The 13,437-nt window shown below is 41.8% G+C and overlaps 1 protein-coding gene across 1 annotated transcript in view; it reads right to left on the bottom strand.

The window, feature by feature from the left end:
* The window catches only part of NCKAP5 (NCK associated protein 5), an 811,098-nt gene extending 798,349 nt beyond the window's left edge, over window positions 1-12,749 (bottom strand). The window contains exon 1 of the mRNA XM_042462965.1: window positions 12,275-12,749. The gene's annotated coding sequence lies outside the window, so the exon portion shown is untranslated. The remainder of the gene's footprint in view (window positions 1-12,274) is intronic.
* Between the last annotated feature and the right edge of the window lie 688 nt (window positions 12,750-13,437).

Here is a 13,437-nt window from a genome sequence, read left to right as displayed (position 1 = left end):
ACGATAATAATAATAATAATAATAATAATAATAATAATAATAATAATAATAATAATTTTATTTATACCCCGCCTTTCGATAGGTATGATCAAGGCGGCTTACAGAGGATTAAAACAGTAAAATACAAAGTTAAAAACATTACAGTATAAGATTAAAAGCATCACTACATGGGAATAAACAATACAAATTACATATATCAGGGGCAAAAAATGGAAAAGTCAAATTACAACAGTCCGAGGTCAGAAGGAAAAACAAGGGGCAGAGAAAAGAATAAATTATCTAAGGTGGGAATGCTAACTGAAATAAATGCGTTTTTAAGTTCTTTTTAAAAGAAACTAATGATGCAGAGGAGTGGAGCTCTACGGGGAGCCTGTTCCAAAGGGAGGGGGTGACGATGGTAAAAGCCCTCTGTGAGGTCCTCACAAAATGTGACTGAGGGACCTTTAACAGATTTGTCCCAGATATTCTGATTGTGCGGGGCGAATTATATGAGGAGAGGCGGTCCTCCAAGTACCCTGGGCCCAAGCCATTTAGGGCTTTATACGTCAAAACCAACACCTTGTATTGAGCTCGGAAGCGAATAGGCAGCCAGTGAAGGTCTTTTAAAATAGGTGTTATATGGTCTGACCTGGAGCTACCAGTGACCAATCTTGCTGCCATGTTCTGCACCAATTGCAGCTTCCGGGTTTGGTACAAGGGTTGCCCATGTAGAGCGCGTTGCAGAAATCCAATTGAGAGGTTACCAAAGCATGTACAACAGTTTCAAGGTCCCTACGGTCCGGTTAGGGACGCAGCTGCCGTATCAGCCGGAGCTGATGACAAGCACTCCTGACCGTCGCATCCACCTGAGATGTCAACTGGAGCGACGAGTCAAGGAGTACTCCCAAGCTGCGCACCGAGTCCTTCAAGGGGAGCGTGACCCCATTCAGGACCGGGTGACAGATCTCACCACCCGGAACTGGGGAACCTATCACCAGTACTTCCGTTTTCCCTGGATTCACACTGAGTTTGTTCTCCCTCATCCAGCCCATTACCGACGCCAAGCAGGCATCTAGGGGAGAGATGCCATCCTTAGTTACTGCATCAGTCGGAGACACAGAGAAAACTATTTGGGTGTCATCAGCATACTGATAACACTGCGCCCCGTGTCTCCAGATGATCTCTCGCAGCGGTTTCATGTAAATGTTGAAAAGCATAGGGGACAAGATCGCTCCCTGAGGGACACCAGATGTAAAGGCCCTCTTATCAGAGCGACAGTCCCCCAGCTCCACCATCTGGAATCTGCCCGAGAGGTAGGACCGGAACCACTGCAGAGCAGTGCCCCGGATACCCAGCTCCCTCAGGTGCTCTAGAAGGATACCATGGTTGATGGTATCGAAAGCCGCTGAGATGTCCAAAAGCACTAACAGGGACACGCTTCCCCTGTCCATGCCCAGACGGAGATCATCAACTAAGGCGACCATGGCAGTCTCTACTCCTAGCCCGCCCAGAAGCCGGTTTGAAACGAGTCCAGAAAATCGGTGTCATCCAAGATCGATTAAAGCTGGAGAGCGACTGCTCTCTCGATCACCTTCCCCAGAAAAGGCAGCAGCGAGATAGGCCAATAATTGTTGTGGATCAGGGGGTCTAAGGAGGGCTTTTTTAGCAGGGGTTTGACCACTGCTAATTTTAATTTGGATGGAAACTGACCCTCTCTTAGAGATGTATTAATAATGAGATGCAAGAGTGTTAACACTGCATCTCCCCCCTGAGCTGCCAGCCATGAGGGATAGGGATCAAGGGAGAAAGTCGTCCTCCTAACACTTTGAAGGATCTTGTCCACTTCTTCGGTACTAACAAACTCAAACTGATCCAGTATAACAGGGGCCACGGACGCTTCAGACGCCTCTCTTATAGGATCTGTGTAAATACTGGCATCAAGATCAGCCCTTATCTGAGAGATTTTGTCCGCAAAGAAGTTGTTAAATTCATCACAGCAGGCTTTCGATGGTTCCAAAATAGGGCTCAGGGAGGGGGGGGGAGTTGAGTTAACTCCCTCACAACCCTGAACAGCTCTGCTGGACATGACTCTGTGGACGCAATATGTGCAGCAAAGAATGAATTCTTTGCTGCATCTATTGCCACTTCGTAGGCTCTCAAATGAGAGCGCAGGAGTGTCCTGTCGGCTAAGTGCTGGTGTCTTCGCCAGTTACGCTCTAGTCGTTGCGCAGCCCGCTTCCGTTCCCTGAGATCTTCAGTATACCAGGGCTGTTTATTGGAAGCAGGCCAGAAAGGACGCTTGGGAGCGATACTGTGTATAGCCCTGGAAAGGTTGGTATCCCAGATGTTAGTCAGGGCATCAACAGAATCGCCGTCAGTACCAGCCGTATACCCCTCTAGGGCTTCTTGGAACCTTTTGGGTTCCATCAGCCTTCGAGGGTGGACCATCCTAATAGGTCCACCACCCCCGGGAGGGCTTAAGGTAAAAGCCTTGATTCAAGCCTCAACCAAGAAATGATCCGTCCATGACAGGGGAGAGATATTAGAGATCTCTGCCCACGGAGCCTCCATGTCCGTACTAAAGATCACATCGAGGGTATTACCAGCGCAATGCGTCGGCCCTGAGACTAATTGAGACAGGCCCATGGCTGTCATGGTAGTCATGAACTCCTGAGCTGCACCTGCTGGAATATCAATGGCCTCGAAAGGGATGTTGAGGTCCCCCAGGACAAGAAGCCTTGGGGACTCCAATACCAATTCCAAGACCAGTTGCGTCAGCTCGGCCAGGGAGTCTGTTAGCGCACGGGGTGGCCGGTAGACCAACAGAATCCTCAGACTGTCTCTGGCCTTCAGGGTTAGGTAAATACACTCGATATAATCCATTTTCTGGACTGGGTTCCTGGTTAAGGAAAGACGATAAAAGTATAGTCCTTTGTTCCTTCACAACTCCACCCCAAAACAGAGCAATTCTTGAGGACTATGAAGATAATTCCAAAACCTGGATTTCTAGTTTAATTCAACTGAAACTCTTTTTTTTAAGGGGGCAGGAAGATGGCAGCAATAGTGATATGATTTTCCATATGCTGCTGTCATTGTTGCAGTGTGCAACTCATCCCTGCTGTCAGTTTAAAAGTATATGTAAATCATTGTTTTATGAAATCTTAAACCAACATAGCTCTTCAGTTTATTTGTGAAGTTGAAGGCTGTCATGGCTGGCATCCACAGTTTTTTGTGGTTTTGAGGGGCTATGTAGCCATGTTCTAGAAGAGTCTATTTCTGATGTTTTGCCAGCATCTGTGGCAAGCGATGCCTGCCACAGATGCTGGCAAAACATCAGAAGCAAGCTCTTCCAGAACATAGCCACATAGCCCGAAAAACCCACAAGAATCTTCAGTTTGCGGGGTTTTGTGGGGTTTTCGGGCTATGTGGCCATGTTCTAGAAATTTTTCTTCCTGACACTTCACCAGCATCTGTGGCTGGCATCTTCAGAGAATGCTTGATGGGGAAAAGTTGGGTATATATATACTGTGTGAACCTGGGAATGCAGGAGTGATTTGCATGTGTATTGTTCTGTGCTGATGGCTGGCCTCAGGCTGGGAGGCTAATGCAAAAGAGGATTAGTGTCTGGTAATTGGTGATCATTATCTGCTGGAAAAGCCCCTGACTCTGAGTGGTTTCCCATTTGCATTTGCTGAGTCCTTATCTTGCTATTCCTCAGGACTGGTAGCCAAATTTTGTTCACTTTAAGGGTTTCTCCTTTCCGATTGAAATTATCCAGATGTTTGTGGATTTCAATAGCTTCCCTGTGCATCCTGACATGGTAGTGGTTGGCACAGTTCAGAATTTCAGTGTTTTCAAAAAGTATTTTATGCTCAGGATGGTTTGTGGCATGTGCAGCTACTGCTGATATTTCTGGATGGCCCAGTCTGAAGTGTCTCTCGTGTTCCTTGATTCTTGTTTGCACACTGCATTTGGTGGTCCATATGTAGACTTGTCCGCAGCTGCACGGTATGCGGTAAACTTCTGCGACTGTGAAAGGGTCTCTCTGGTCATTGGCTGAGCTAAGCATTTGCTGGATTTTCTTCGTTTGTAAACCATTTGCAGGTTGTGTTTCTTCACCACTTTGCCTATTCTGTCTGTGACTCCTTTGATGTATGGTAAAAAATACCTTCCCTTTGGGTGGCTGCTTGTCTTCATTCCTCTGGGTTTTCTTGGGCCTGGCAGCCCTTCTGATGTCTCAGCTGGAATAACCATTAGCCTGTAGAGCCCGGTCCAAGTGCTTCAATTCATCTTCCAAGAAGTGGGGTTCGCAGATACGTTTTTCTCGGTCTACCACTGATTGTGCTTCTTTTTTGTCTTGGATGATGGTTGGAGTTCTTGCGCAAGTATCAGTCTGTATGTGTGGGTTTTCTGTATACAGAACATAGCCTGAAAAACCCACCAAAACCATGGATGCTGGCCATGAAAGCCTTTGACTTCACAAACTTCAGTTTATTTGTCTTCCAAAAAGATGAAGTGATAGGGAGTATACTGAACAGAACATGGGAAAGTTAGTTTTGGGCTGCAGCACCCAGAATCCTCTAATCAGCTGCTGCTTTTCTGAGCTCTGGCATGGAGTGGACCAAAGAAATTATTCAATGTTCAGGGACCAAGAAAAAGGGAAAGAAGCAGATAATATGTTCCAAAAAGAAATGTAAGAGAACATCTGTTTGCAGTTACAAATAGTGAATCCTGTCCCAGTTCAGGCAAAATTCCCATTAATGTCTGGATTCTGAGACTGGGGTCAGTGCCAAATACTCTCTGATCCTAATTAAGGCACTTTGTTTCATCAGGTAGCTGTTCCACTGAATTTTGTCTTGTCCAGTAGCAAATGTTCAGAAATGTCCATATTCGCTGTGATTTTAACATAAATATTCTTTTATACAGGAATTTCTTTGTAAGGAAGGATCAACATGGAACACTTTAAAAGTACAAGAGCTGCAGGGCATAACTGAGAGGCGCAGATCACAGCAGGTGACAACCTAAGAGGAGCTGACACCACTGCTCCCCAAATTTCTGCCTTTGGGCAGAAATAGGCTGTGGCATTCACTTGCATTAAAATGCTGAAGAGAGGGCATGAGTGGGGCAAAGCTCAATAAAAGGAGAAAGGAGAGGCCCCAAGGATTTTTTTAAAAAATAATAATTTTATTTAATTTTTATTTTTTAAAAAAAATTAATAACTTTAAATAAAAATAAAAATTAATTTTTTTAAAAAATAATTTTCTATTCTTTTAAAATGTTCTTTAAAAACACATCACATCTTACCAAATCTTCACTTTAACCACATGAAACTATGTACATGTAAATACATTTAGTTTGTGTGTATGATATTGTAACTTAAAGGTATAATTTTAATTTAGCTAGTTCTTTATGTCATACCTCTTGCCATTACATTCAGTGATATATGGGAATTATGATTTATGAATAACGTTCGTACAAAAAACATTACCAAGGATTCTGTATGGTGTAGTATGAGAGGAGGTCAATGTGGGGATGACGCCATAAATTACCGCATTGGGTGCTGCAGTGCCAACCCTAGTGTACTGAAAGGTGTTGGACAATCCTGTTTATGTTTGCTCAGATTTTAGGTCATACTGTATTTAGAAGAGTTTACTCACAGGAAACATTGCATAGGTTTGAATCTTGACTTTTGAGTGAAGAAAGAACTTGAGCTGTAAGAACATCTCTCCTTTTACACCACACCAGCAGGTGTACTTAGATGTACTTTGTTCCAAAGTGTCCAAGATCCAAAACACACTGCAGAAATAATGCAGTTTGAGACTGCTTTAACTGCTCTGGATCAACGCTAGGGAATTCTGGAAACTGTAGTTTCATGAGACATTGAGCCTTCTCTGTCAGAGAACTCTGGTGCCACAATGAACAGCACTTCCCAGGATTCCCTAGCACTGACCCAGGGCTGTTAAAGCCATCTCAAACTGGATTGTTTCTGCAGTGTGTTTTAGACCTAAGTTCTCTAACTCAAGACTTTGAAGATTCCCACACCTGCCTGCATTGCTGCTAAAATGTCCCGGAAACGTCGCTCAAAGGTGGAGGAAGAGCATGTATCTGGAAGCGAGGTGCGCTTCCTCAATTGTCAGGGAATCATCACTCCCTTCTTTGTGTCCCTGAATCGTCGCAAGGGGAATGGATTTCCTATGAACGCAAACGTTGTGTTCATAAGAAATCCGTTCTTCAGGAATGATTCAGGGATGCAAAAGAGGGAGCGATGATTCTTTGATTGGCCACAATCAAAGTGAGAGTCAAACTAATAAAATGTTAATTGATTGAATGTCATTAATGTGCATGTTAAAATACAGATAGGAACAATGATGGAGTATAAGTAACACTGAAGACTGCAGTCATCCTAATCCAAAAATGCTATTCATCAGTATCACTGGAGGTTTTATTCCTGATGCAAATAGCAGCTGTTTGGGGAATGGATCACCTCTCATTCTCCACCACCTGTGGATTTGATGCTGCTCAGATTCCCCTAGTGCTTCTATTTAGCACTTTCTATTAAAAACTGAGCACATGTAATGCATTTACATATCCATTTTATTCCCAAAGGTGTCCAGATCCTAAATGAACAAATTTCTATTGTGATTATGGTTACAAGTATGGACTAGTCCCAATGCCACTATCTTTTCAACATAAATAACATAATTTGTACTAAACTGATGGAGGAAAGTGTGCTCTATATTCAGCACTGTGTTTCTGGCTTTAGATTAATGGCTTTACCTAAAACTTCTTACCCTTAGGACCCCCCCTTTTACATCTACATGCGGATGTCATGCCACACACACCCGCTTATGTACAATATGAATAAAAATATTTTATTTAGCGTGAGTATTTCCATTTGTACATTTATGTATATTCATAGAATTCAAAGATATAGCCATGTTAATCTGTAGAATCAGTATGTAGAAAGATTTTGTAGCACCTTTGAGACTAACTGAAATAAAGAATTTATTTAAACAAATCTGCTAAAAGCATCTGAGGAAGTAGAATGAAATCTTCGAAAGCTCATGCTGCCAACTTCTTTATTTCAGTTAGTCTCAAAGGTGCTACAAGATCTCTCTAAACGTATATTCATATTTTAACACTTTATAAGAAAATAACATCATTCATCAAATTATAACCATTTTAAGGAAATAAATTTAAGTAAATTCAATATTTAACTCATAGCATGTGTAAATTTTACACTTTAAGAAGTTTGTAAACAGAGGAGGAGGAGAGATCAGGGCCTCCAAGTTTTGCACTCCCCTCCAGGGGATCTTGCTCAATCATTTGAGAACTACTGCCATTATGCATGGAAAGGTGGTATACTCTAAATCTCGAGTTTCAACATACTTTGGACATATCATGAGAAGACATGACTCACTAGAAAAGACAATTAATGCTTGGTAAGGTAGAAGACCATAGGAAAAGAGGAAGACAGCATGACAGTGTTACAGAAGGACAGACTCAATCAAGGAAATTAAGTCCCTAACTCTGCTAGATTTGAACAGGGCTGTTGATGACAGGGGTCTCTCATTCATAGGGTTGTCATAAGTCAAAGTCAAAGCAGTCAACAACACAAATAGGTTGTTGAAAGCAGCAGCCAATTTGAACCGGATGACCTTCAGGTCCGATTTTAACCCAGAGATTGATATGAAAGCTGTGACTGACTTAACTGTCTCAAGGCCAGCAGTCTAGAAAAAAAACACTATTTTCTTCTGCTTCTAATGTACTCCAAAATGCACTATATAAGATATTGTGGTAAGATCAAGTTCACTTGCAAAAGTAGTAGTATTTGTTGTCATGTATTTAACTCTCCATTGTCCAAATTATTCATTAAGCATTTGTTAAACATGTAGTATACAACAAGGAATGTGGATTCTGCTATGCAGTGTTACCCAATGTCTTAAACATTTCACACCATTTTTCCTTTTTGACCCCTGCAATGAACTGTGCTGCATTGAGAGAAATATTTATAGTGTCTGTCTACTAAGTTTCTTCCCAAACTGTCAACGACAGATTTAGAATGTAGCCCCATAGAAAAGTACTTAGTTTTATGTATGTCTTTCGGCAGCCTCCCAATAAAAAGTGTTGCCAGTAAACGTATTGGAACAAATGAGCCATGTTTGAGGTATTCAGCTTCCTTATGGTTTTCCTTAACATACCTCACAAATCCCTCTGGAACAGTAGCTCTTTTGATTTGTTCTTTGATGTGGAATTATTGGTTAACTATGTTGGAAAGTTAACAGATTTTCATTTAATGAGGTGATGACCCCCTCATTTTGTCCACCCTTCATTATGCGGTTTTTGGGTTTGTAAAGAATTGTCAGGAAGACATCAGCAGTACTCTGGCATCTTTATGCTCTGCAGAAGGAATGGCATTTTCAGAAACAGCGAGGAAAACAGGGTTATTCTGTTCTGTAGACCATGCTGTGTTCCCGTTTTAGAAGAAGCAGTGGGGACACATGGCCATTGTAGATCACATTGTTATAAACTGAGGGAACCATTATTCACAAGAGCTTCAACTAGAAATGGCTCAAGATATATTGCTGCCTGAAAAGAGTAACAAAACACCCCACAAGCCATGAAATATGGTACCTAAGGCCAACCAAGTCATTTTGGCACCTAGGGCAGAAAATCCCAAAAGCACTCCTGTTCTGACAGTAAAAATAAATGATAAGCTAACCACTTGCTGGCTTTTCATGATATTAAAGATCTGCTGCTTGAAGCATGTGTCTCTTTCTTCCTAATGGTAAGGCCAGCCCTGGAGTAAGAACACCAACCTATTAGAAGACCTCAACTGGATAAGGCCATAGGTTTATCTAATCCAGCACTCTGTTCAAGTCCAGCTGACCAGATACTCATAAGAAAATGTTCCCTGTGCAGAAAATCTACGCTTGGCAATTTATTGTACATGAAATTCACATGTGGTTGTTCTGCATAGAAAATAGCATTTTCCGTGCACAAAACAATATTTTCTATACAGGAATTAATATTTCTGCATTGAAATGTTATGTTCCATGCAGAAAATGCTGTTCACTGTGCAGAAAATGCTCTTTTTTACACAAAACCCCATCTGAATTTTGCACAGAATAAATCCCAAATTGCAAATAGCTTTTTGAAAACTGCATGGTTTCCAAAGACTTTCTCTCAACAGGAAGAAAATTGCTGAAATTACTTGTCACTATCTTCAAGAAAAAACATTGGCCCGTTAAAAACGGGTACCCTAGCACAGACTCAGTCCGTACTAGGGTTAGAAAGGGGTGTCTCTTCCAGACGCTCCTAACCCAAGTATGGACTGAGTCCGTATGAAATGGCGGCGGCTGTTCCACACGGCCGCCGCCATCTTGACGTAGCAGACGCACTGCGTTCGCACTTCGCACCCCGGAAATGACTTCGCAAGTGTGCGCTTCGGCACTTGCGGCGTCTCTTCGGGGGCACAGGAAGGAGCGCAATTTTCACGCTCCTTCTTTGCAGCATCCGGGAACTGTGCCGTTTGTCTCCTGCGGTTCCCGGACACTGCAACCGGCGGCGGCAGCAGACCGCCACTTTTCGGCAGTCTGTAACCCGCCTTTGTGAGTAATTACATTCCTACTTCCTGGTAAGTGGGAATTTCGGGGATGGGCAGAGGGCCAGAATTCACTGCTCTTCATATGTATCTCCCATACAGAATTCCACCCATTAAACCAGTTAAACAAATTGAGAAGCTTTAAAAGGCTAGATGGATTGGAACACAATGTACATGCTAAAACTTAGACCACAGAGGCTGGGGGGGGGGGGGGGAGCCATGTCTTGACTGGGTTTTGAAAAAAATCCAACACTGGAGCCAGTCAGTCCCCCAAAGGTAAGGCATTACACAAGTAGGGCACCACAGCTGAGAACACCCTTGCTTTATCTAGCTTTACTACACCATATGTAATTTTATACATTTTTCTCATGCCTTCCATTATCCACCTCTTTTGAAAATGTAAATAATCCCATATGACAGAGCCTTGCTTTTGTGCTTGATAAAGTTGACTGCCCTTTCTGCAACTTTTTTTCCACCTCTACAATAGCCTTGTTTAGGTGCAGTGACGAGAAAAAGATACTGGGTTCTGTGTCACACCAAGAGGAAACAGGCTCTGTCATCTTTTCTTGCTGAGATCCTGCCTCGGGAGACATAGCCATTTTTCAGTTGCTGAACATGCAGCAACAGGCATCTGCAAAGACCACCTCTGTACATGCTGTTGCAGCACATCCAGCTAAAGGCAATGCATTAGCTATATCACAGCTCATCCCATCACTCTGCAACAATGCTGAAATGATCATGTTGGGGAAGCGTGCACTGATAAAACATTAGATGGGGGGGGGGAGGGATTGGTTGTTGTGTTGTTGGAAGATACTTCAGACTTGTGCAACAACCATAAAAGTGAATTCAATGGCATAAACCAAGTTTATACCATAATTCATGAACAGAATATCAGACTCTGTCTGAACCACAACAGTTTTATGCTAAACCCAAAGATGCCAGTTTCAGTGTCCCACATAGCCAGGAAACATGCTGGGTAACATTAATCCACAACTTTACCATAGTATCATAGAGGCTGCGTCTTCACTGAAATAATCCAGGCTGACACCACTTTAACTGTTATAGCTCAATGCTGTGAAATTCTGGAAATTGTAGTTTATTTTTCTCTGTGACAGAAAAACCGAAATGTCTCACAAAACTACAATTCACAGAATTCCATAACACTGAGCCAAGGCAGTTAAAGTGGTGTCAACCTGGAATATTTCTGCAGTGTGGATGCATCCTAAGAGAATAAAAAGGAGGAAACCCATTATGTGTCCTCCCCCCAAGCTCCTTGGCTGTTTGGTTATGAGTAAAATACCATAGTTGGGTTAAATTGGGAATGAAACCAACATTAAAAGCAACCCAAAAGCATCAGCTCCAAGTCCTCTCCGCTGCCTTTTCATATATTTGGCTCCACACTGCTGTTCTTAAAGAGCACCACACAAAATGCTTTTATGTTTCTTTACATGTTATTCTGTATAGTATCTTTCAATATTAATCATACATATATATATAATTTGTCAATAAACATTCACTATGAGCCTAATTCTATTTAACTCTAATGATGCGTAGTACTGATTCGAACAAGCTGTTCTATTGAGCTTAACTGGACCTACTTCATGAATACATGCCATTGAATAAGAGGAAAGCTTGCAAATTCCAGCCCCCACCCATCCACCCCAACTGTAGGATTTTAATAGGCAAGCTTGCATTTGTACATTTTCCAAACTGCATCAAAGACTTGTGGAATATTAGAACTTGCGTTGAAGTTTGTTGCAAAATTATTTTTTTAAATATTGTTTTGTAGCTTGCCAACATTTATTTTGGCAATGGATACATGGGGTGTTTCTTAAATGTTTCCATTTGGCATACACTCCCTGCTACTGACACATTAAAGATTAACAAGGCACATTTAACCAAGTCCCTACTATTGCAGCATGATACCTAGCATAATAGATTCTTTGCTTACATTTAACAATGGTGAAGTCCCCCCAAGATTTATGATAAGCAACTCAAATGGAAAACAAGCATCACATTTCAGCAGCTTGAAGTGCTGTTATGGAGCAAGCTGGTCACCCCCACACAGTAATCCCCATGTAGTATAATTTTTTTAATGTTCCCTACAAAGAGCCCATCTGAGGAACTTGTTGGACGAGGACATTTTCCTTCCCTAATGATTTCTTTTAAGTACCACGTCCATCCAATAACGTCCCAAAGTCATTTAAGTTAAAATAAAACCTGAGGTCAAACAGGTTTCTCAGAAGCCTTTAGTTTGCACTAGAAAGTCTCATGACAGCAATTGACTACAATTGACAGGGACAATAATTTTCCACGGGAACAGCTCAGGCAGCAAACTTTGAACTCACTGGAGCACCGCTAGGTGGAACGCCGAGGTAAAGTTTCACATGTCCCAGGTAGTCGGATCTAGGAGTCTTTTTAAAATGTCTGGAAAGATTAATATGCCTATCAATCACTGTAATGGAACTGTAAGAAAGGTAATATTAACATTTGATGGTGCATAGTGACTGGCTGACATCATCTGCCTATTTACCAAAATTGTCTCATAACTTCTAAATTCACATGCTTTAATAGTTCTTTCCAGCGCGACCATACATAAACAAAAAAACCAGACAAACCAACTGCCGCACACCTTTCTTAACAGTAAGATTTACAACGGGAGACAAAAACATTTGAGCAGTCTGTGCTTACCTGCAAAGCAAAGCAGAAGAAAAGAAGGTCAGTGCTGTCCCTTGGCCAAACTCAGCATTTTCACTTTCATTCTTTGAAGGCTGGAAGATGGCAGGGAGGAAGGAGAGGAGAGAAGGTCTAAAGTTCTCAGATCTTCCTTCAGAGTTCTAATCATTCACTTCTCAAGATCCAGCTTAACAAATACCACTGTGTTCTGTCAATATTTGTATGCAGCTCCACAGAGGGCAAGCAGCCAGGCGCACATGGTTTAAAGAGCCAAGACAAGAAAGCTGACACCCGAACAAACACTCCCTGCTTTGTCTCTTTTAAGGTAGTGCTGAACATGTCATCCTAGCTTCTGATTGCAGATAGGCGTCCTTCGAAGGTTTGACTAAAATAATAACAGCCATGTGTTACTTGAGCGACCTTGTTTTGAAAACTTTGTGACTTTTCCCCTGATGCCTGAAAAAGTTGTCCATGGCTTTGTTTGGGTTCGGTTTAGTTAGAGTGTGTGTGTGTGTGTGTGAAGCAGCTGTCCTTTAAATGTATTTTAATTGGCTGGAATGTTGAAAGAATCTCATTTGGCTGTAATTTGCATTTGGAGCACACCCCTCAGCAGCTGAAATTGGCCCCAGAAGCCTCTCAGCTACTTAATCAAAGAGATTGCTAGAATATCATTGGCTCTCACATGACAGCATTGAAATTGGTAATATAGGCAAAATTGTTAGACTAATAATTTTCGGCAAAGAACACTTAGTCAGTTTGAAAGCAATGCAAAAAAAGAGGGCAGGATACAGACAGAAGCAGATTAAAAGTTTTTGAAAACTTTTAAGTGCTACTTTCCCCTTTTTAGACATTCTGGAAGGGAGATAAATCTGTGTACTTTATATGAAGAAAGGTGTTTGTTTGTTTGTTTGTTTGTTTTAAAACTTCCTTACTTTGATTTGATCTGGAAGTAGTACATGTTTCCAGTACGTATGTGCTGAGTATGTTTTAAAACAATTTTTATCAAATATTCTTTGAAAATTTCAGTGCATTAAACAAAAAGAACCCTTTTTTAAGGACAATTTTGGTTTGTCTATTAATCAATCACTATAGCTCTCTAAAGTTTTTTTAAAATATTTATATTTGTGTGGTTCCCCCCCCCCTTTGTTTTCTAAGCCATCATCCACACTGCAGAATTA

The sequence above is a fragment of the Sceloporus undulatus genome, chromosome 1, assembly GCF_019175285.1.
Source record: "Sceloporus undulatus isolate JIND9_A2432 ecotype Alabama chromosome 1, SceUnd_v1.1, whole genome shotgun sequence".
Classification (NCBI taxonomy): Eukaryota; Metazoa; Chordata; class Lepidosauria; order Squamata; family Phrynosomatidae; genus Sceloporus; species Sceloporus undulatus.
This window is presented reverse-complemented; position numbering and strand designations above follow the sequence as displayed.